Source organism: Hibiscus syriacus, unplaced genomic scaffold (genome assembly GCF_006381635.1).
Source record: "Hibiscus syriacus cultivar Baekdansim isolate YM2019G1 unplaced genomic scaffold, ASM638163v2 tig00116997_pilon, whole genome shotgun sequence".
Lineage (NCBI taxonomy): Eukaryota > Viridiplantae > Streptophyta > Magnoliopsida > Malvales > Malvaceae > Hibiscus > Hibiscus syriacus.
Genome location: NW_024063513.1, coordinates 3,951,997 through 3,978,118, shown reverse-complemented (window position 1 = coordinate 3,978,118; position 26,122 = coordinate 3,951,997). Strand labels below are relative to the sequence as shown.

The window sequence follows — 26,122 nt, the reverse complement described above, 5'->3', positions numbered from 1 at the left end:
TTCCATGTTAGCTATGGTCAAATTCAACGTCTGATTTTCGGCTTGATATCTACCCAAATCATTGATAATTGCAATGCGTCTTTTCTCTGCAATCTATAAATCATATGAAAACTTATCCGCTCGGCCTTCATGCACCTTGCAATTCTTTCTCCACTGTTCGACATCATTCTTCAATTTAGCGACCCCTGCTATCCACTCCTCTGGGACATTTCCTATGCTGGCAAATTTAAAGGTGTGGATGATCCTTTGAAAACTATCCCGCATAACTTCCATCTCTCTGCTCAATCTATCATTTTCGCTCCTTAAATGATGAATCTGAGCTTCATATCTTGACAAACTATCTTCTTCTTGGATGTCCTCACTGATACCTTACTTTTGAACACTTTTGGCTCCACCTTAATTGGATAATCAGTCACCAAACCCAGTCGACTCTTCATTTCGAACTCCAAAACTTCATAATCCAAAAGATGTTGGACTCGATGTTTGAAGGTGATGCAATTCCCAATGGAATGTCCTTGAACCCCGGTATGATACTCACAACGAACATTGACGTCATACCATTTTGGATATGGAGGCTGCAGAGGTTTCACTTAATATGGGGACACTTCTCGGGCTTCTAGCAGTGCATCATACAATTACTTATATGATATTGGGATAGAATCAAAATGAGAGCCACCTTTTAGCTTGGGTTGAACTGTAGTTTCAAGTTTTACTTCCCCCGATATCTGGAGTAGACTATCAAATACCACCGCGTTCTGACTGCATGGCTTCTTTTCATCCTTCTGAATTTCTATAGTTTCCATTATTTCCTTGGCGTTTCAAACAGCTTGTTGATGCGAACAATGATTGTGTGTGGCTTCTCATACTGGCTAGGATCATCAGGCTCTAAAGTAGTCTCTTGCATATTTGACACCTCAAGGTTACTTTCGTCGAGTTCTTTTTTTCTATTGTAGAAGTCTCTCTTCCTTTGGATAAAGCATCTATCATATTCATCATCCTGGACATCTGCTCTTTTATCTTTCTTATCTCTTTTTGCTCTTCCTCAGCCATACGATCTTCGGGTACAGATCTTTCCACTATTCTCGAAGCTTTCTTAGGATGCCATTTCTCATCTGTGTTATAGTCTGCTTGATCACGAAACCCCTTGTCCATCATGAAAACCTTCTACTCTGATGACCACTCACAAATCAACACCTTTTGATTATGTCATGACCATGCAATGCAATCAAAGAGAAAACCCACATAAAACAAGGTAATACAAATAAGATAACAAAATGAAAAAAGTAACAATATCAAAATAAATAAATTAATAAGCTAATGCAAAAAATAAGAATGAAATGCAAATGCACGAGGTGTTAATCCCAAAAGTGACCACTTATAAAACAACCGTTCACTTAGACGACAAGAATTCAGTAAGTACACCATGTAGTCAAAATACAATGTGATTCTTCATCTCTTCATTTCCTTGAATCGTACTCTTCATGGGATCTGGTATTGCACCGCCAAATTTGTCGGTGTATTTGATCACCTTTGATGACATCGGATGTCTTTAAATTGAATCTTGAAATCTTCATTCTTACCTCCAATGCGAAGTGGTCTTTATGTCATTATGAAGGGTCTTCTCGTCCTTGACGAATTGTCTTCTCGTCTTGATGAATAGTCTTCTCGTCCTTGGTATGACTGTATCTATCCCTTGAGTCAACATCTTGACCTTTGCACCTTTAAAGGAATTCTTCAATCAGCTTCAGATCTCTTCATTCATCGGGTGTCCTTTTTCATGGATCGTTTGAACATCTCTAGATCTCTCGATTTTGAGTACATGCTGGAGAATTTCTTGCCTAAATATGCTCAACCTTCTTGTTAGTCAATCACTTGCGAATTAACACCCCTCGATGACCTGAGGGTGCAAATGCAATAAAATCACAATAAAACAAACATAGAACAAAAACGGGTTAGTACACATAAGATAAACAACAAAATGGTGGGTACCATAACAACTAAAACCTACCCTCATATGCTGACTACCCAATCATGCTTTAGTAGATCCTACCCAACATGATATCTACCCACATACTTTGTCAATCACAAAAAATCCTAACCGCGTGGTATCTAATTCACATGGTTGTTCGAAAAATAAACCTAACCACATAATCTCTAGTTCGCATACTTTTTGCAAAAATAAATCTATTCGAGGAAAATGTTAGAATGAGTTTCCCCTTGCGACTTTCGAAGAAAAACGGGTAGAGGTTCAGTATAAAACGGGCAGAGTTTTAGTATCACTAAAAGGGTCCTCGAATTGTTCTTTGTTGGTGCCCCCTTGGGTTTGCCAGACCCTCGATCCTCACCTATTATAGGCTTAAAACGGATCAAGTTCAATTCGAGAGGATACACTTCCCTATGTTCATGCGAGAAAACTCAATGTTTCACTCGTAAACATAAGGCATGTACCCCAGAGGTTAATTGCTAAAGCCCATGCGGAGAAAAGTAATTTTTCTCACGTAAGTGTAGCATTCACCCCTACCTAACGGTACAGAGCACAGTAAGAAGGCTCTAAATATCGAAAGGTTGTAGCGACAATAAGGGGAAACTCATAATCCTTTGCCTCGATCCAAAAACATAACAAACCAAAGTGAAGGTAAAAAAACTGAAACATGTAAATCACCCATTAGTACAACTATTTATTCTTTAATCAATCCACAAATTAGAATGAAAACAAAAAAATTAAAACAAACAAGGGATCAAAAACCAAATTGAAACGAACTTATAACTTTCATTTGCAAAGACAATTAATTAATCGACTATCGGCCTGACTCTCTAAAAAAAGGTCTCCAGCGGAGTCGCCAAGCTGTCGAAACAATTTTTAAACCGGTGGGGAAGCGAGATTTTGGAAACCACGTCATTTTTAATTATTCTCTTTTCAATTGAAATTTTAATTAAAAACATTGTGATTTTTAGAAAACCTCTCGTTTTGAAAATTTGGAAATCTCTTTACGATAAAAACATATGGTTCGAGGAGTCGCCACCAATCTTTGATTAGAGTGTGATTGGGCACCCAAAAATGTTTCCATTTTAAATAAAAAATATGGGTTTGGGAGTCGGTTACGCGTGGGGAAAGATTAGCACCCCCACAACGCCCTAAATCGGTACCTCGTCGATTAATTAATGTCTTTGTAACGAATTTCACAAGTTCAAATTTAATTTGATTTATGATCCCTTAAAACAAAAAAATACTAATTTTATAACATTCAAAAACAACGAAATAAGTTAAATTAAAATTACCAAGCCAATAGAAAGATAAAGAATATTCGATTATTTAAATATATTGAGACCAGATCTTTAGGTTAGTTCTAACGACCTTTTCTCAACAAATTTAAAAAGCCGAACATTTCTTTTTCTTTCACTCCCAAATTTTAAAGTGAAGAATCAATTTTTAGTGACAATGATGGGATACACTTGTAATTTAAAACCATTAAGAACAACTTCCATGTAAGTTAAGAAAAGCTATTCTGACAGTTTTAAATTAAAAGGGTATTACCCTTAATTAAATTATGTAATAGGAGTCAAGTTATGCAAATGAGGCTATCATGCAAAGTAACATATTCATACAAAAATTACATACACTTATTTATATATATATACATGTAATACACAAATACTTGAATGCTAATGTACACGTGACTGCAAACAAAATACAAACTAAATTATATTAAACATAATTTTACTATCTAAAATAGATTAAAATACATGCAAAATGCTAATGGATACGTGAATATCACACATAATAAACATTGAAACATAAATGAGGTAAATAGCACATTATCATCATTCAAGCCTAGGATGAACATACATTCGAAACTAACTCTAACTAACCGTACATGCATACACATAAAAAAACTTAAATATGGATTAAAACGTAATGAACATTAATTTAAGACTGAAACATAAATAAGGTAGAGACAAGAACACACACAACAAGCATGAAAATCGAAAATGAATAATAATATATACCTCATGAAATTGTCATTCACCTTTTCAATTGCTTTCTTTCATTCCCAATTACACTTGATTTCATCGCTCATGAATAATCAACAAAATCGGGAATGGACACCCGAAAATTGCTTTTTTATAATGATAAAAAAATGAGAGATGAAAGTCCCTTTACATACTGTTTTTTCTGTTGAAAACCGAGAGCTCCTCCTTCCAATTCTGTGTAGGATCTGCCGCAAATGTTAATTGCTGCTGGTTCTCCTTTTGGTGAATGGTCGCCCCTTTCCCGTGCTATTCATGAACCTCTTCTCTCGTTGATGGCCAGCCCTATACTAATTGTTGATCCCCTCTCTCTGTAGGATGTCCTCTCCTTCACTCTTTTAAATCCTCAATGTTAATTGCTGATTCCTTGTTCAAAAATCCCTCCACCACGTGTGAATGGATCCCCCTCCTCAAAACAAGGGCTGGTGGTATTCTTATTGTGCCATTTCCAGCTGGTTTGAAGCAGCCCACGTTCTGTTATGAATGACCAAAGCTGGTGACCTGTCCATGTCCCCTTAATGCTTCAACACGCTGTCCAACATGTCCTTGTGCTCCAATAACTATTGTGCCATGCTGTGTGAGTTGTTATAATGCATTTCCAGCCGAAATTACTCTCCATTAAGCTGCCCATGATCTGCCATGAAATGCTGAATGGATGGTGAGCTGGATTTGTCTCCTAAGTGCTCCACTCCACCGTGCATTCTGGGACAGATTCGTGAGGTTCATGGGCTGTTATCCTTCAAGTGGTGGAGACAACTCTTCATGATCTTTGCTGGACATGTTTAGTGTATGGGGCTGATTGAAAACAAAGCTGGATATTGGTTCATTATGGGCGTATGACATGTCTCCACTATGTATGAGTGCATGGGTGAGTCATCAAGCATGGGTGTTTAGAGACAATGCTGGAAATTGATTCCACATGTTGTTCCCCTCTCTTTGTGTGCTGTTTATGTTCAATTTCAGCTGGTTTATACACTCCTTAGTGCTCCCATGTGCTGATCCAACGTGTCTATTGTGCAAGTGAATGGAAAACAAAGGTTTGTTGAAAATTCGTAATTCCCGTATTAATTTTCCAGCTTGCACAGTCCTTATTTATCTGATCATATCTTGAGCTACCGATATCGGATTGATGCGATTCAAAGTGCGTTGGAAAGGTAAGAGATAGAGGATTAAATGTTAAGAAATTTCCTCATCCAAATATGCTTGTAACGTGTTCAAAATTGGAAACCAATATGGATGACGTACACTGTCCATTGGACTGCTTTGAATGTACCTCAAGAGTCTTCGTATTTCTATCGCTTTGCTTTATCGATTGCTTTTGTTCCAATTTATCTCTTGAATTCCAAACTGAAATAAATATGATTACAATCCAATTCAGCACCTAAAGCTTCTCGATTTCATATTAACCCAAATGCAAGCTTCCACGATTTATCACTTGAATTAGTTCGTCATCGAACACAAAATCTCCAAATAAATTCTCGATCATCTTCAAGTGAATTTAAAAAATTGCCCGTACAAATTAGGGTATTACAGATATAATATAAAAAAGGAAAAGAAAATAAAGAATACAGGCGATCGATAACCAACATTAAATATGGTATCGTCATCGATCAACAAAGATAAAAAATAGAAGATATCAACGACACACGAATGAGAGAAAAACTAGGTTTTTAAGGTTTTTCATGATTGCTTGAATCTTAGATCTTTGGAAAAAAATAACATAATTGTAAATGTTTTGTTGTGTAATTTAATGAAATTAAAAGTCATAAACTTCTATAAAAAATTGATGTTAAGTAAAATGTTGTATTATATAATTCATCATAAACTTATATTGTTTATACCACTGAACTTTAAATTTTTCCAATTATAGAATTGAATTGTGACTTTCGTTTCAATTATATCATTTAACCGTTAAATCGTTAATGGTTCGATAAGTGGTTGCCGATTGCCAGCATAGACACCTCACTAAAACAACGTCGTTTTTATCCGAGCATTAACAATTTAATGATACAGTGGTATAATTGAAACGAAAATTAAAGTTCAGTGTTATAATTAACAAAACTAAAAATCAATCGTATAAACGATACAATGCCTAAAGTTTGATGATATATAAAAACAATATATACATATCTTCTCCTAAATTTATTTGGATTGATTGTATTTTTATAACAATTAAATCCATTTATTTTTTACTATATTAAATATGTTTTAATAATTAATTATATTTATGATTTATTCAATACATATTTTTCGACCTTTACAGATAATCTTAAAGAATTATTAATTTTTTTTATCAGTAAAAACTCTCAAATATTTTTTTATCAAAATTATAAATAATCTGCATCCTCCAAACACAAACCTTCGAATTACTACAGTATATAAATAAGACTTATAATACCAACATCACTTATTAAATCGAAATTTAAGACCTAATGATCAAATATTTTAATTATATTAACCTACAAATAATTATAACGACTCTGTCTGACACCACCAAACTTAGACACCGGAAATGATTCTTAACACAACCAGAAAAATGACTGAAACTTTCACTGCCTCTATTCTATATTATTCTTCTCCACCCTCATGACCAGTTTATTTTCATAAATGAAAATCGATCATTGATCGTTCATTTATTTATTGTGGTTGTCTCCCTTAACTAGAAGAGATAAATCACTAACGTTTGATGAGATTAATTAATTAATTTAATAATATTATTTATATTTGTAATTATACATTATCCCGGTAACTTAAAATAAATTAAAAAAAAACCTAATACATATAACAGTCATCCAACCTTAGAAAAAACTAGCAGGATAAAAAAAGTTTAATATATTTTAAGTGTCTAAATTATATCTTAATTTGACTTTTTGGTGCTTCAAAGTTTTTTTTTCGTTAAAAATATGTGTCTAACATTTCCAACGTTGCATTTTTATGTGCTTAGACTTTAACCACCGTTAAATTTGACTATTATCTTACACGTGTTACGCATATAAAATTTCAAAAAATATATATTTTTTGAATTTTTATTTGAATTTTTTTAAATATTATAATATTTAAAAAAAACTTTGAACTTTTCTATTTTACACAAAATACCACACAATTCATAAAATCTCTTATTCTAATCCACTTTATTCTATCCACCAACCATCTGCAATCACCCATCCGTTGTCGAACAACCATCCATTCGTTGTCAGTCACCCAATGATTAGCCATCACCATTGCTATCATTTCAAACATCAAAATCCCCATACTTCTAAACTTAAATCTCAAATACTCAGTCCTAAACCTTAATAGCTCTTAATCTAAAAAATTGTTGTTTCAATCCCTAATAATCCTTAATAGCCCTTGATCGTCAATTTATCTTGCATTCGTTTATTGTTTCAGTCCATGAAAATTTATTGAAGAGGGGAACAATGAGGGGACTTTCAAATTTTTTTCCTCTTTTTCCTTCTTTTAAATAATATTTCATTAAAAAAAATACAATGGTAAGCACCTAAAAGTGTAATAGTGTTATATACATATTTTTAATGAAAAAAAAAACTAGGCATCAAAAGTCAATTTTAAAATATAATTTTGCCACTTAAATTAAAAGTGTATTAAGCTCTTATGTCTTATTTTAAAAAAATCCTAAACTTTTCTATTTTACATAAAATACCCACAATTCATATAATCTCTTATTCTAATCTTCTTTACTCCAACCACCGACATCTCCAATCACCCAACCGTTGTTGAACGACCATCCATTTGTTGACGACCACCTAAACCTGTAAACGAACCGAAGTTTAGCGAACCGTTCATGAACCATTCGGTGGGAAGTTCGTTTAATTATTAAACGAACGAACGCGAACAAGATTTTGTGTTCGTTTAATTAAATGAACGAACGCGAACAGAGGGTTCATTCGTTCATTTATGATCGTGAACGTTTGGTAATATGTGTGTTTGTTTATGTTCGTTCGTTTATGTTATTTTATTTTCGTTCGTTTATGTTCGTTCATTTATTTTTACCCAATCTCTCTAAATCCATTTAAAATATTAATGTCCAATAAATTTTAATATGATACCTATTAATATTTTATAATTCAATTAATTTTAAATACAAATAAAAAAAAGCCCAAACCAAATAAATAAAATATAATTATAAAATTGTTAGGAAAGAAGAAGAAAAATATATTTTCAAATTTCAATCTTATTGCTCACGCTATTTGGGGCAAAAGTGCCTAGATAACGCTACAGGGAGTATTTAATTATCAAACTAACGTGCTCATTCGATTAATTCCCCAAATGTGGTGTTTTCTACAGTAGATTTGGGATCTCTCGGCGTCTTCAGGGTTAAACCAGATTTTTTTGACAACTTGCTTGGGATCTCCCGGCGTCTTCAGACGTCTTGTTTGGGATATCCCGGTGTCTTGAGGGTGTTGGATTGTTTATGGGGATCTCTAGACGTCTTTAAGTTATCAGGAAAATTTTTGGCCTTTTTACACAAATATCACCTTAACATAAATTAATTACTTGTTAGGCACTGTTTAAGAATATTTTACAAATCTAGCAAAATTTTAAGAATATCATTTTAAATAATATGAAAAGTTTTGATATTTTATAAATTTATTTAATTATAAAATATTTTAAAATATAACACAAGACATACACATCTTTTAGGATGGACTTGTAAACTTCAATCTTACAACGTACGAGATTCATGATAAAATACACTTTCCTTTTCATTAAATGTGTAAAATACACTTCTCGATATATTATATGTAAATATATGTTAACTACTTTTTATTTAATTTTAATTTAAGTTGTACATAATTTTGAGATATTTTTTCTTTTTTCCTAGACACCCATAAAATAATAGCACGACAATAACAATTTAATGATTTATAAATATTAAATTAAATTGAAATTTAATATTAAGTTGTACAAAACTAAAAACTTATATATTTTTTCATACATTATACTAAAGTTTCGGTATATTTTTGACTAATACTTTTTAGTGTTAAAATATTATTGTAAAAAGAAGAGAGAATGGGCTACAATGGAAATATCATTAAGTGGTGTGCCACTGATATTTTAGGTGAATTATATACTGAGTAAACTTATATAAAATTTATAAAAATTTTATAGAAAGTATTTAAAAATTTGCTAGATTCGTAAAATATTCTTAAACAATGTCTAACAAGTAATTAATTTATGTTAAGGTGATATTTGTGTAAAAAGGCCAAATTTTTTCCTTGATAACTTAAAGACGCCGGGAGATACCCATAAACAATCCAACACCCTCAAGACGCCGGGAGATCCCAAACAAGACGACTGAAGACGCCGGGAGATCCCAAGCAAGACGTCAAAAAAATCTAGTTCAACCCTGAAGACACCGAGAGATCTCAAATCTACTGTAGAAAATATCTCATTTAGGGAATTAATCGGATGAGCACGTTAGTTTGTGAATTAAACACTCCCTGTAGCGTTATCTAGGTACTTTGCCCCGCTATTTGGTCTTTGTTTAGTATTTTTCTTTAGTTATAACTTATTTAATTTAATACAATTTCATTTGTTTGGTTATGATCAGGATAAATGGTGAATTGACGATTGTTCATGAATGCAAATTGAATATTGTCGAAGACGCTTGGATTTTAAGAAGATCGTTTCGTTAAACACTTTAAGACTTTGACTTTATAATTTATGTTTGTTTGTTTGTTTGTTTATGTTCATTTATTGTGTTTGTTTACGTTCATTTTATTGTGTTCTTTTACGTTAATTCATTTGTGTTTGTTTATTATTTAAATGAACAAACACGAATAAACTACGTTTATTAACGAATGAACACGGACAAACTACATTCATTAACGAATGAACACGAATAATAATTTTTTTTGTTCGTTCGATTCATTTACAGGCCTAAGACCACCCAATGATCGGACATCACCATTGCTATCATCTCAAACCTCATAATCCCCAAATCTCTAAACTTACTTTCCTAATCTTTAAAATCTCAAATATCCAACCCTAACCCTTAATCTCAAAATTTGTTGGTCCTAACAGTCCTTAATAGCCCTTGATCGTCAATCACCTTTCCTTCATTTGTTGTTTCAGTCCATGAAAACTTGTTGAATGAAGACAAAGTGTGTTGGGGAATGAACAGTGAGGGAATCTTTTGGTTATTTATTTATTTATTATAAAGTAATATTTTTATTTAAAAAGAAATCAATAAAAAAATATAACGATAAATACTTAAAAGTATAACAGATAAAATATTAGACACTTATTTTTAATAATAAAATCTTTAAGCATCAAAAACTAATTTAAAATATAATTTACACACTTGAATATATATTAAGCCTTAAAATATTAAAGGATTCAAGGTAAAACAGATAGAGTGGTCAGCCAAAGGTAACGATAAAGTTTATTTTAATCGAAAAAGGGAAAAGGGAAGGCAACAATATTATCTTTCGGGGGAAAAAAGTAAATTAGTCATTAATTAAAGGTTAATTACATTGATGATCATTTATTTTGTATTTTATCTACTTATAGTCATTAATTTTAAAAAACATAAGATATTCATTTTTATTTTTATTTAATTAATATATGGTCATATCGAATTAACTTCCTTTAACAAAAGTTAAATATTTTGATATAATCACGTGTTATTTATATATTCTCTCAATTTAGTCACACTTTTAATAAATTAAAATAAATTTAATCCTCTAATCGAATGATGTCACATGTCATGTCAAGTGTCATCATTCGGTTGAAGGATTAACTTTATTTTAATTTAATATATTTATTTTCACACAATCAAAGAGTGACATATGTCATATTCTGGGGTGAAAGAAAATAAATGAAAACAAATTGGGGGTAAAAAGATTCAAATCTTGGTTAGAAACTAAACATGTACCCAACCATTAAGATTGTTTGGTCTAAAGTAGACAACACAATATATATATTTTGTATCTTAGTGTATAAATACTTAAATTCATAATATTTTATAAATATTAACTTTACAATATTTTTTATATTAACTTATTAAATTGTTTTATTATTAACTTAATTTAAAAATATTTTATTTTTTTATTTAAAATATATATTTTATGTTAAACTTTATTTAAAAGTATGATTAAATTAATAGAACATGTAAATAACAATGACCGAATGTGTTATTATACCATCTATCACATCACACATTTAGTTAATTGTTAACAACAATTAACCCGTGATGACCACATTTTTATTAAATAAAAACGAAAGTGATAATATCTTAATTAAATAAAAACGAAAGTAACTATATCTTATGTTTTTAAAATTAGTGACCAAATATGAATACAATATAAATATAAATGGTCATCCTTATAGTTAACCCTTAATTAAATTTCATTTCATTCAACATATGACCTTCGGATCCTTTAAAAGAAATGAAAAGCTTGTTTTTGTTATAATATTGCTGAGCAACGAAGCTTCGATTTATTCCGGGTTTGTTTGCTGTTTATGATGCGTCGCTCTGCATCTGCATCCAAAAAAACGGGTCAAACCAATTCAACCAACCCGAGTTCTTATTCTCCCTCCGATCTCTTTCGATCCGGTACTTCCCTTTTTATCTTAACCTTCCTTTGATTCCAAATTTTGATGGAGCTGGATTCTCCTTTTGATTTTCTCTCTCTCTCTCTCCCTCTTTCGCTTTTTCAAATTTTTACTGTTTGTTAGATTGTTAAATTTTGTTTATTTTTCAGTTCTCTGATTGATTTCTTAAAGCGATTCGATTTTTGCATCATTCAAGGTTTTTTTTTTTTGAAAAAAAAGAAACAAAGTAACTTGCCATATGTGTGTGATGTTCTGATAGATTTTGCGGATATTGTTGAGCTATCTAGCAAAGTTAAGCTTAGCAAATGGATTGGGGTTTAATTTTGAAATTAAATTTCCTAAGAAATGATTTAAAACTGGGAAAACGGGGAGGAAAAATAAGAATAAATCTTTAGAACTTAGATACAATAGGGGAAGAGAACGTCTTTGAACCTTAAGAGAATACATGTTAATCGTAAGGGTAAATTATAGCTTGAATGTCAGTCCTTTTAAGGTAGTTCAATCTTGAAAGTGTGTTCGATAATCATGTTTAGTAGAGAAGTTGAAAATTGAAGCAAAATTCTTAAGGTTCGTTTGGTTCACGGAATGGAAGATTACCGATTGGAATGTAAGATTACCAGGGAATAGGATTACCAGGAATGTTTATTTTGTGTTTGGTTGGTTTAATAAGAATGTAAGATAAGAATGTAAGATTAGTGTGTTTGGTTAAAAGAATAAAAGATTATTAAAATGTATATTTGATCAAATTGTCCTTATTATATATTTGTTTTTTTAATAAGTTGAAAAATATTTATATATTTTCTTTAAAAAATTTAAATTCATAAAATTTATATATTTTTTTTACAAAATTGAAAATATAAAAATGTTTAATGAAAGGGTAAAATTTTATTTTAACCCCTGAACTTCATATAAAATTTTAATTATATATTTTTTTATAAATCTAAAATAGTTTAAGGATAAATTTGTAATTTAATCTTCGTAGAATTTTTATTATTCAATGACAGATGAAAGATATTTTTGAAAACAAATAAAATTTATAGGCATTTTAGTCCAAAACGCCGGTAATCAAACAATACCTAAGGAAAATGAGATAATAACATTCCCGATAATATACCCTAAAAATATACTATTGGTAATAAAACATAACCTAAAAATATACTATTTTAGTCCAAAACGTTTGGTTCACATAATGTAAGATTACCAGTGGGAATAAAAGATTAACAGGGAATATGATTACTGGGAATGTTGTATTTTGTGTTTGGTTGGTTTAGCAGGAATGTAAGATTACCGTGTTTGGTTAAAGGAATAAAAGATTATTGGAATGTATATTTGATTAAATTGTCCTTATTATATATTTGTTTTTTTAACAAGTTGAATTCTACTATAATATTACTATAAGATATTTATATATTTTCTTTAAAAAATTTAAATTCATAAAATTTATATAATTTTTTTTTACAAAATTGAAAATATAAAAAGATTTAATGAAAGGTTAAAATTTTATTTTAACCCCTGAACTTCATATAAAATTTTAATTATAGATTTTTTTTTTGTAAATCTAAAATAGTTTAAGGATAAATTTGTAATTTAACATTCGTAGAATTTTTATTATTCAATGACAGAAGAAGCATATTTTTAGAAAAAAAATTTTAAGGGCATTTTAGTACAAAACGTCGGCAATCCAACAATACCTAAGGGAAGGGAGGTAATGACATTCCCGATAATATACCTCAAAAAATCCACTGTTGGTAATTTTACATTGCTGGTAATGAGATTACCGGCCAACCAAACGTGGGAATGTGGGATTCCCATGGGATGGGAATCCCACATTCCCCGAACCAAACAACCCCTAAGGGTAGATTATAGTTTGAATTCAGTCTTCTTAATATAGTTAAACATTAAAGTGTGAAAAATTTGGGTTTAGTAAGAGAAATTGAAAATTGAAGCAAAATCCTTGAGGTAGATTATTCATTATAGTATAGCTTGAATGCTATCTTTTTAAGGTAGTTAAATCTTTACTAAAAAAAGATAGATAAATCGTAAAATCATGTTTGAGTTTGGTAAGAGAAGTTGAAAATTGAAGCAAAATCCTTGGTCATAACTGAGAACAAATTCTATCTTGTTATAAATATATGTTGCATGTATGATATAGCTGTTGGCAAGATTGGGCTTCTCACCTAAGGTTTGAGCAATTCAAAGTATGAGTTGAAAAATGCTGATAGATTATATTTGATGTATGGAAATGAAAAACTGAGAAAGTGAGAATAGTGATAAATAACATGAGAAATAAGAATTTCTTGAAAGCAATCAAATAAGTTTAGAAGATGGTTCTATCAAGCTTTAACTAATGGAAGTTGTAAATTAAGGTACTGGATATCGTACTAGTAGTTCCTTAGAGGATATGAGAGAACTAGTTACCTCTTTTGTTATCTACTCTAATTAGAAATAAAGGCAGAATGGTAAGAAATCTGAACTTGTCCTGAAACATATGTGGAAGTCGTAATACAAATGCGATTATAAACAAAATTGAAAGCTTACTCATTAAGATTAATGTGCACTTAATTGTTAAAAAAATAATCTCAAAGAGCAATAGAAGATAGAAAACTCTGTCATAAGGGGTTGTTTAAAAGTATTTGAACTTAACGGCGCATGGATTTCAAAAAACTCAAGAGGTCAGAAATGGTGAGAGAGTGTCAGGAAAGAAGAGAGAGAAAAAGGAATAGGCCAGTCTTCCTCCAGCGGGAGTTGGACTGTATTCGTTGACAACCTGAGTAAGAGAGTCACTAGGAGTGAGCTAAGAAACATATTTATCGATCAGGGTCAGGTGGTGAGAATTTTCATACCAAATGTGGTGAACAAGCCAAAGTATAAATCTTTCACTTTTGCCTTCGTTCAGTTTGGTAATGAAACAGAGATGAGGAATGCAGTTGAAAATATTAACGGGTTGTGGATAGATGGGAGGAAAATTTATGTTGGAGTTGCAAAGTACCAGAGTGTTCGACCAAGGGTTACTGGTTCTTCTCGTCTTTCAGTTGGTGTCCAGGAAAAGGTTATATTTGATAAAGCTAATCCAAGTTCGAAGGCTGCGTTTCCGAGCAGATTAAGAGATGATAGATCATACAAAGATGTCTTGGTGTCGTGCAGTTCGCAAAAGACTGAGTCAGAGCATATAGGAAAAAGTTACGAAAGTCTAGACAGGGGAAGAGGGATGAAGAAGAAGAAGAATATTTGGGAAATGCATATTCCTACTGAAAATTCAAGTTGGGTGAAAAGATCTCTAACGGGTATTGTAAAACATTCCTTTGAGCTGGAGTTGGTTCAAAAAGGTTTGGCTAGTGATGGTTTTGAAGTTCAAATTGCGAGCTGGGGATATGTTTGGAACTCTTGTGTTATAACGTTCAAATCAGAGGAATTGATGAAGGATGCGTGGTCAAATAAGAGTAAGGAGTTATGGTTCTGGTTCGATCGGTTGGCACCTCTGTTGAATGAAGGTGGAGTGCCTATGGCTTATTGTTTGGTAGAGCTGTTCGGTGTCCCTCTTTATGTTGGCAAGAAATTTCTTACAGAAGTTAGCTGGAAGGTGGGGTTCAGTGGAGGTCATCCAGGATTCGACTCTAACAAGGGAAGATCTCTCGATGGTGAAAATTTTGCTTAGGGTGGAAAGTCCCTTTGACGTCCCCGAAGTGTTTACTCTAGGTTCCTATGGAAGATCATACAAGGTGACTTCTAAGTTGGGATCTACTTCCCAGGTTTCAAATTTCTTTCATGGCATATCGCCGGATAAATTTTCCGACGATAGAGTCACAGTCGTAGAGTCGTCAGAGGAGGAAGACGATAGTATACGTTCGTCAGACATGGCAGGTCCAGGTCAGCTTGATGTGGAAGATCGGCAGAAAGTGGACTTATGGATTGATCAGGGATTTCCTGTCGGGGTTGGTGCAACAGGTGAAGAAAAACAGTTTTCAAAAAGAAGCTTGGCAGGGAAAGACATTAATGAGTTGTGTCAGAAGGCACAGTTTGGGGAGTAGTAAAAAGGGAGATTAGCTGGGCTGGGTTTAAGAAATAAGGGGGATTATAAAGACAGTTTGCAGGCCCTTTCAGACAGGAGCAGTGAGCCTTTTCTCCTATCTTGAGACTAGTTCCGCTGGGCCAGTAGTCAATTCATTGGGCTCGGAAATGCTAATCAAAAGCAAATTCATAATGTTACTAGCAGCTCTGGGGATGGAGACAAGGCAGAGGCAGGGGGTTTATGGTATGAGCAGCAGGTATGGATGGTGAAGTGGTCTGCTGAAGGCTTAAAGTTGTCATGTTTTAGAGCTGGTTCGCCAACTCTTCTGCTAGTCCTATTTCTTTGAATAGTGCCCCGGTTGGGAGAAAGCTAATTAAGAGTCATAAGAGATTTTACAGCAGGTCCAGAGAAAGGAAAATTTGGTTGGATGATCCAGGAAGGTTTCTAGTTTAAGTTGGGTAGGTCTCCTATTTCAAGTGGTTTCATTCTAAAAGTTTCAGAGGCGGCTGGGTTGGCTGAAGGGGTTTGTGTTGATCAAAGAGGCAAGCGCTCTTACAGGAGAATGAAAAGATCCCTCACTAGGGATGCTCTAGACCATGCTAGTGTGACTACAGTATCCACATTAACATTCTCAGGGCTGTTGGAGGAAGCGATTGCTACCTGGGATAAGCAGGATGCTGGGCATTTTTCAAGGAAGGGAAGAATGCTTTTCTACAAAAAATTATGGATTTGGAGAAAGGTTTGAGTCAGGCTAGCTGAGTCCTAAGATGGATTCTGGGATTGCTTTGGTATTTTTTTAATTGAATATGATGACAAAACTCATTATCTTGTCCTGGAATGTTAGGGGGCTGGGCAAAAAGGAAAAACAGAGAGCTGTTCAGAAGCTATCCTCAGAGAAAAAACCAATGTTTCTTTTTCTCCAAGAGACAAAACTTGAGATTTTACCAAGCTCATTTTTAAGAAGAAGTGGGTTGAATAAGCTGCAGGGGTTCGTTGTGTCTCCAGCAGCTGGATCTTCAGGAGGCTTATTTAGTTGTTGGGATGATAGTTGTTTTGAGTTAGAAGACCAGTTTATCCATAGGAGGTTTATTGTTGTTTTTGGGAAGTTCAAATCCAACCAATTTAGGTGTGGATTCATTAATGTTTATGGTCCATCTGTGGAAGAAGAGAAGGCCAGTTTCTTTGAAGAATTGGGACAGTTTTTAAATGGGTGCAGTTTGCCTTTATGTATGGGAGGGGATTTCAATGCTTACTTAACAGAGGAGGAGAAGGATGGCAGGTCTCAAAATAGAAATTCAATGGATATTTTCACTCTGTTCATTCAGCAAACGGGGATGATTGACTTACCTTTAATAGGGGGGAATTATACATGGAGCAGTAATCGGGATTGCCCCACTGTTATTAGGCTGGATAGGTTTCTGGTTAATGTCAGCTTCCTTTATGAGTTTTCTGATATTACCCAATCGCTGTTGCCAAAGTCCATTTCTGATCATAATGCTATTATTTTGGAGAGTGGGGAAGACAATTGGGGCAAGAGGCCGTTTAGGCTGTTTAGCTATTTGATGACTGAGGACGACTTCCAAGAGAAAGTTGCAGAGTCTATTATTGAGTTCAAGAGGGTCAGGAAAAAAGCAGGAATTCTGAGCATTCTTAGAAATACTAAGTTTGCTATAAAGACTTGGTCTGGAAATAGGAATCAGTTTCCTAGTAAACAGATTTCTGCTATTGAAGACAAGATCCATCACCTAGAGAACTCTTTTCAGAAGAATCGAGTTTCAGGAGTTATTGATAGTTCATCAGAGCTGAAGTTACCGAGGGATGAGCTTTGGAGACTTTACAGAATTGAGGAGCAAATCTGGTTTCAAAATTCAAGAGAGAAGTGGGTTAAAGATGGTGATCGGAATTCTAAATTTTTTCGCACTTGTGCTTCTATTAGGAGGCGGAGGAACGCTCTAAATGCTATTTGTGTTGATGGGGTTATTATCAGGGACCCGGTCCGGTTAAAGTCTGCTGTCAAAGAGCATTTTTTCAAAGCTTTCAATAGCCGCACTACCTTGGAAGTGGAGGATATTAAGTTAAATTTCTCAAGAATTTCAATGGAGCAGAGTCTTATGCTAGAAAAGGAGTTTACGGAAGGCGAAATTTGGGAAACCTTGAATTCGTGTGATAGCAACAAAGCTCCGGGCCCGGATGGGCTGAGTATGGGTTTTTTCAAAAAAATTTGGTCTTCATTGAAAGGTGATATTATGAATTTTTTCAATAACTTTTACTTGGGAAAGGATTGGGAGCATGGCATTAATCATTCGTTCATAACTCTAATTCCAAAGGGCTCTAATATTGGGGGTTTAGATGATTTCAAACCAATTAGCCTAGTAGGTGGGATGTACAAGATTCTTTCCAAGTGCCTTTCGAGAAGGTTGAGGTGTTGCATGGATGATGTTGTTAGTGATTCACAATTTGCCTTCACTCAGGGTAGACAAATCTTGGATTGTTCTTTCATTGCTAATGAAGGTATTGATTTGTGGAGGAAGAAAGGATTGAAGGGTTGTGTGTTGAAGGTGGATTTCAAGAAGGCCTACGATACGGTAGATTGGGATATTTTATTTAAAGTTATGGTTAGAATGGGATTCGGATTAAAATGGTGTGGCTGGATTTGGAAATGTGTGTCAACTGCCTCGGTTTCAGTGCTAGTTAATGGGGTTCCTACGGATGAATTTCCTATGGCTAGAGGTCTTAGACAAGGGTGCTCCTTGTCCCCATTGCTGTTTAATTTCATTGGTGAGTTACTTAATCTACTGATTCGGAAAGCAGTATCTTCGGGCCTGTTCAGTGGTTTGATTGTTGGCAAGGATGATACAGCTCTTAATTTGTCACATTTGCAATTCGCAGATGATCTCATTATCTTCTGTATGGCTTCGAAGACACAGATTCTAAATGTCAAGAGGGTCTTACGGGTCTTTGAAGTCATTTCAGGACTGCAATTAAACCTCACTAAGTGTAGATTATTTGGGATTAATATCAGTGAGGAAGAGGTGTTGCAGTGGGCTAATACTATTGGTTGTAGTGGGACATTTTCCTTCGGAATATTTGGGATTACCGCTTGGTGCTAAGAGAAATTCTATAGCGTTGTGGGATCCGATAGTGCAGAAATTTAACAAGAAGCTAGCAAGCTGGAAGGCGAGGACTCTGTCTGTGGCATGAAGATTAGTGTTATTGAAGGTTGTTTTATGCTCATTACCCACCTATTTCATGTCCCTGTTTAAAATACCCTCTTCCGTGATTGTTAAGCTAAACTCCATTATGGCCAGTTTTCTATGGGGAGGGGGCAGAGGTTAAAAAAATCCATTGGATAAACTGGTCGACAGTATGCTCTGCAAAAAGTGCGGGTGGTCTAGGAGTTCTAGATCTTAATTACATGAATAGAGCACTCTTAGGAAAGTGGTCTTGGAGGTTTGCGAATGATAGAGGGTCAGTGTGGAAAAAGGTTATTTGCAGTAAGTATAATCTGGACCCTAGTTTGTTGATTTTCAAGGAAAAACTACCTGCTTTTTCTTCTTGGATTTGGAAATCGATAGTCAATAATCATTTCAAAGGTGACCAGTTCGGAGCTAAATTTCGAAGTCTGTTAGATGTTCGAGTGGGCAGTGGGGACAGAATCAGTTTCTGGTCTGATAACTGGGCGACTGTTTCCCCTCTTAAAGAGGTCTTCCCCAGATTATTTGTTCTGTCTGTAAATAAAAATGGGAAGTTAAAAGAGTTTGGTGAGTTCAAGTCCTCAGTTTGGTGTTGGCATGTTCAATTGAGAAGGAGTTTGTGTGACTGGGAACTGGTTCAATTCTGCGATCTGATGACCCTAATTCACAATATATCTCTGTCCAAGGATCTGTCTGATGGGTGGGTTTGGAGAGGAAACGGGGATGGGATCTATTCTGTTAAGACCAGTGTCAAAGCTTGCAGTCCTGTTTTGTCAGTTGATTCTTTTTGGTTGAGATTCATTGGAGGGGATTGGTGCCTCCAGAGTGGAGGTCTTTTGTGGCAGGTTGTGCATCATAGACTGCCAGTAAAACAGGAACTACAAAGGAGAGGAGTTTCAGCTGTTATAGATGTGTTATGTCCCCTATGTAAAAAAGAGGTTGAATCCTCTTTGCATTTATTTTTTACTTGCCTTGTGGCATGGGCATTGTGGATGAAATTTTGAAATTGTGGGTGTTAGTTCGGTTTTGCAGGCCAATGCTCAAAGTTTTCTGCTAGCTTGGGAGCATTTGGTCCCTAATTCTAGAATTTGGTCATATATTCCGGGTGTGGTGCTATGGACTATATGGAAATATAGGAATGACATTGTGTTTGATGGGGGTAGGCTCGATCAGATCGATCTGTTTTTTATGGCAAGATGTAGGCTGGCGACCTGGTTCATAACGAATTCCAAGGATGTATCTATTCTAAAAGACTCTCTCATCTCTGATCCTACTATTGGGGATTCTTGCTCTAATTCAAGGTGTTCGATCATTGAAATTGTGTCTTGGTCTCCTCCTCCAAAGGGTTTTATTAAACTTAATGTGGATGCAGCAGTGAATGGTGATGGAGGAAGAGTGGTGTTGGGGGAATTCTTAGAGATGAGGATGGCTCGGTGATGGGCTCTTTTCAAGAGCCTTCTGGTCCAGGTCCTCCGGCGCTGATTGAGTTGTTGGCAGTTAAGAGGGGCCTAATTTTTTTTGAGTTGTTTCATCAGCAGATGAAAGAACGTTTATTGATTGAATCTGATAGTAAACTTGCAGTAGAGTGGGTCAAGAATTTTGATCTCTGTCCCGGTGTATACTCTAATTTAGTAAAAGATATTGTTACTAAGTTAAGGGAGTTGAATGGTATTATTAGATGGGTTGCTAGGTTAGCCAATGCTGAGGCTGATAGTTTAGCCAAAGCTGGTATTGGTTAGTTTTACATTTGTGATTTGCTTTTGTAGTCTTTGGGTTGGATTATGTAAAGGGAGTGTTTATGAGTTGTTGTTAAACATTATGTATATTGTGGTTTTTAATGAATCCTAAGGCACTCTTTTCCTCCTTCCGCTGATTGAGAAGCACTTAGTGTTCCATTAATCATGAAGGGGGTTTTTAACGAGGCCTACATTCCTATAAAAAAAAAAGTATTTGAACTTTTGACTTCTGAATCTAATATGCTATACCAGGTATGCATTCCAATACAGGATGCCAATCATAACAATGCTATTGTTCAACTTGGCTTCTCATTAACATGTTATTTACCAAAGCTTACTCTGAAAGATGACATAGAAACCCCCCCCCCCCCCCAAAAAAAAGTCCATCAAACTTAATACTTCATTGTGGACTATTTGTTTAGAATGCATTAAAGTTATTTATTTCTCAAATTTATTGACTAAGCTGTCTAAGGGTTTGTAACGAATGACATGACACTTTGTTTTATATTTCTCAGCTTCAAGTAAGGCATCTTCAAAGGAGATGGAGCGGATTGACAACCAGTTTTATTTTTATGCCAATAGGTCGTCTGGTATGATTGAGTAAGTGCTTAATGGAATATGGAATTCAGTAAGCAAATTTGTGATTTTGGTATTTACATTAAGGGGAGATAGGTATTTTGGTACCTTTGTAATTTTGGAGAATTATATAGTTATATGGATTTTAGATAATACATATTTGTTACATCCAACCCTTTTTAAATAACTTTATATTTTAAAATTATATAATTTTTGGGTAATGTCGTTCATCGTACTTATACTATTGTATTATTTCTGTTTAGTACAACCATTCAAGTGATATTTCCATGTGAGACTTTGTGCGCACTTATCTTTTATATAGATATTAGGGATCCGAGTCACAATCTGATATGTGAGCTCATGATGACTCAAAGCGTCAATCTGCTATGAAGTTTAAATCTTTTAGATCAGATAACTGACATGCTGATTGAGTTAATCCCTTCTTGTTCAAAAACTACTGCTCAAGTGAACTTTCTGTGCATATAAGCTATAGTTTATATCTTTGTTAAATTTCTGCTTTCTATAAAATATTGAGTTCAAATTTCAAAACTATTTTCCGGAAAGGTCTAATTCTTAACATTTTCAATATTGACGAAAGATGATTTCACAATAACCAAGTAAGCATTGGAGCATAACAAATATTATTTCGTTTAAGCTGTGGTTATAGGATTTGTTTTCTCTATAGGGAGCTGTAATGAGGTTAAGATTAAATTTTTCAATGTGGGACTCAGTCCCCTTTTCTGTTTAGAGGATTTTGAACGGCAATTTGCTTGTATCAATTTATAGAATGATTGGTGATTGATTCACCCTGATAGTTAATAAGTCAAGCTAACTAGTTGTTTGCACTAGTCAAGTCTCCATGTTGCTCAGACTCAGTAGTAAGTACCAGATATAGGTATGTTTCCAACAAGAATTGGTTTCATCTTTCTAAGTTTTCAAGACGGCTGGAACTCCATACTTCTTTATATCAGATGTATTGGATGAGGGTATTCTGGGAATTGGAAGGATATAACTGCGTAAATAAAAGTGCCCAAATAACAATGGAATTAGTTCAGGGGTCATGCACAAAAATGTAGTTACCTTTGTTTCGGAAGCCTTTGTACCGTGGAAAGATTATCACGGCAAAGCTGAAGTAGGGTTGCTGAAAGCTGCATGTTAAATTACAGTTTTTATAATACATTAGAGTTGTTCATTAAAATTTAGTATCATCATTACAAAAAACTAAATGCTCTTTGACTATTTTGAACTACATGCTAATGTTAATGGTACACTATTGAACAGCCCAGAAGGGATGAAACTCTATGTTTCTGACATGGAAGTGATCACACAGATGTTAGGATCTTGATGCTTGCTTGGTAACTGCCATATAAACTCATTCAATAACTCATTTATAACTATATCCTAAGCTTTTATGTTGAAACTATTGTGCTTATGTCAGGAAAATGAAATCCGAAAAACAAGGATACTTTACCCTGGTAAGATTTTTTTTGTTTACCTTTCCATTTATTTTATAATTTAACTGTTAGCATGATCTAGTATATTTTGGTTGAATGAAATTGCTATTGTTTCCTGGCCCTCTGTTATTTTTCTTCTTTATCATGGCGTGGTTGTATAGAATAATCAGTTTCCAGTCTCCCTTTCTATGTTAAGTTTGGCATGTAGGCTGCATGGTGATGCCTACATTTCTGTTATCAGCAACAGTTTTGTTAATTGCCAAATTTTGGTCTTGATGTACACATTATGATCGATTTCCAAAATCTATGATTTGATCATAGTATCTAAGAGTTTGTGGAAATAATTTTTATTTTTATTTAAAAAAATTGTTGATTGGAGTTCTTCTTCATACAGTTATGATCCTCATTAAGAGTGTCATAATAGCCTGGATTAGGTTGGCTGATGCACTTTCCTGTGTAACTAGCAAATATGATTCCTTAAATCCCAAGCTCTCTATGTATTTTTTTTGTTCTTATCTTTATAGGAGGAATGGCAAAGAGGATTAAAAGCACTGAGGTTGATACTGTAAGTAATTAAGAAGGCCCTGCCAGAGCTAGAAAAAGAGGTAGAAAATTCTGAACTGCTTTATACCTGAGGTTAATTGACTTGCTTCTTGTGTATGATTTATTTTGGAAATGTCTGCAAAAGTGATGAGTTTTCTTTTTATATTATAAATAGGTCAGGAGACCATCAAACTTCGAGGTTTCTATTCGTATTCATTCTGCTATTGCCTGACAGGTATTATGATAATATTGTGGCATGTAGCTTGGATGTCTGTACACTGACTCTTTTTTCCTGATTGCACTCCTACCTAGTTTTTAATTCACGGTTGCTCCTACTTTCTTGAATTCACGGTTGCAGAGGAGAAACAAAAGAGTATTGATATAGAAAGCATATGTCAACTGCTGGATCTTGTTTTAGGATCCCAATTCCGTGCACAGGTTGACTATTTTATTGAGTATTTGAAGGTGTGTGCGACTTATTGCATTTGACCTCTGGGGTTGTAGTTCTTCTGCTTATTCTATTCATTTCCTTCATGTTTCTGTTTATACAGGCACAAAGTCTTACGTTGTATGGGGTGATGTCATTTCAGTTTTAGCTGCTAGGGTTGTGTGTGTGTTAAAATCGTTAAATCATTATTAGATTGGGGCACATAATTATATTTATACCGATGGAATCTTCAAATATTCTTAGAAAATAGGGTTATCTGATTTAAAATGTTTATCTCTTAGAAAATAAACTAGATTACAGAGGAAATTTGCCCGTTGTCATTGTGAGGCTATAATTCTAACACCCTTCTATCCAAACTAAAAAAAATAAAACAATGAAAAAGAGCCTCAGACGATGCTTGTTTCTAATTAGATTCAGAGCGATTATAAGGTCATCTTGGATCAATGGATGGCTTTTTTCGATTCTGCAATGAGGTACGTTAATTTAATTCTTGTCATGGAAATTTCTATTGTTTTCCCAAGTTTAGATGCTCCATCATTCAAAATAGAGTCGGTGAATGATTTTAAATTTCACAGGTCATGCTCACAGAAATCAATTTTTTTTATTTTTAAGAGAATCTTGGATAACTTATAGAATTATACTAGTGTCTTTTTATGACATTCTTACTAGTTTATGAAGACATAATAGCAATTGGTAGCGGTGTAGCAGAATCCCCATAGCATATTGTAGAATAATAGAGAGGACTGAAGAGGTGCCCTCCCTTCTTGCAGGTTGTGATTATAATCGAATCCTTGCTCATGAGTTTTAATGTTTTATTGTTCTTTTTGTCTTTTCATTTTCCTTTATCCACTTTTTGTTATTATCTTCATTCATTGCTAAAACTATGTATTTTTGGCTGGAACTGATTTATAAATTTCTTGGTTTATTTTCTCGCAAATATAGAACAATAATACAAATCAACTTTCTTTAGCATAAGAATTGAAACTATATAAATGGTAGGAAATTGTCAATCTTTGCTGTTCAATGAATGATAATTATACTTTTTCTATTATTTATCATCGGATAGGACAGAGAACTAGAAATAAAGGGGATGCAATATTGTAGTTCTAATGAAAACATAATTCTTACCTGCATCCTTGCAATATTATTTGACATGATGACACAGTTACCAGTAATTTGTCTTGTTTGAGATCCTCCTTATGTTAATAATTGAGCAAGTGCTTGCATTTTCCCATTTTTGATATGAGCAGATAAATTTCCCGGACCTCGGTAATTATAATCCAGACCTTGCTTGGCCGTTGATCCTGGACAACTTTGTAGAATGGGTGCAGGCGAAGCAGAGCTAAACTCTAATTAGCTTTGCTCAACTTGATTCTCAGATATGAACTCCATTTGGTATTAAAACACGTTCTTTCTAAAGTTTAGACCTCCTTTCTTTGATCCCTTTTTCTAGAGCCTTTTATGTTTTTTTTTCTTTTCTTCTTTTTTTGTGTATGTTGGTTGGGGGGGGGGGGAGGTGGAAGTGTCTAAGCTTGCCATTATTTAATAAGATATTATTGTGAATAATATGTTGTCAGGAATGTTCGAGTTGCAGAACCATGTTTCATCAGCTGGTCTTTTATATCAAAACATGAAGGTCTTCCCCAGAATATACCTTCCAAAATTATTTTCATGTCACAAATATGTAGAAGACAATCTCAATATATTGAATTGTATTTCTGTCTTGATATTCAAAACTATTGGCTTATGATGTTATAATATGAACAAAATTATTTATCAGATTAAAAAGATGTTAGGTGTGATTTTTATTCTGATTTATCTCATTTTTATCAATTCAGTCACGTTTTTCCAAGAAGGTAATGCATTTCTTGCATAGAATTACATTGCGGAACTAGCAACTAGTTGCTACATGCCAAAATCTTCCTGCAACTGGTTCCACTGTCTCCCCAGTCTGTTTTGACAGGTATTGGCTTCATTATTAGCACGCGAGCTGATGATGCCAAGCACCTCCAACCATTGAGGTTCAAGGATGATTCTTAAAGGATGGATTGTAGCAACAGTTTTCTCATTATCACATCAACCATCCCTTCTTTAAAAAGTTGATTCATCGACCAAATTGGTAATATTTCTTTCATACAACTCTTTAAAGATTTTTACTCAAAAAAAAAAACTCTTTAAAGATCAACCGTTGTCTGTCATAGACACTACTCTTTACGTTCCTATATTGGACTGTTGTTCGCAACCAGCATTTTAAAGTTAAAAATAACTTCCTAAAGACACCACCAAACAATCTGGTGAACGTCAGGTTTGGTATGTTTCACACTAAGTAAATTTTATCAATGAAATGTACCTTTCCTAGTGTCAATTGGATCAGCCCTGCCAATTCATTGCATGAAACAACACTATGTAAATTTTATCAATGAAATGTACCTTTCCTAGTGTCAATTGGATCAGCCCTGCCAATTCATTGCATGAAACATGTCTGATGGAAACAGCCCTGCCTCGCATGCTTATGCCTTGATGGTTACATATCATGCTTGTGAAAAGGACTTGAAAGT

At 34.0% G+C, this 26,122-nt stretch overlaps 1 pseudogene; it reads left to right on the top strand.

Annotated features, from left to right (window-relative positions):
• The first annotated feature begins 11,399 nt into the window (after positions 1-11,399).
• On the top strand, positions 11,400-25,404 carry LOC120194450 (annotated as a pseudogene).
• Positions 25,405-26,122: the final 718 nt, after the last annotated feature.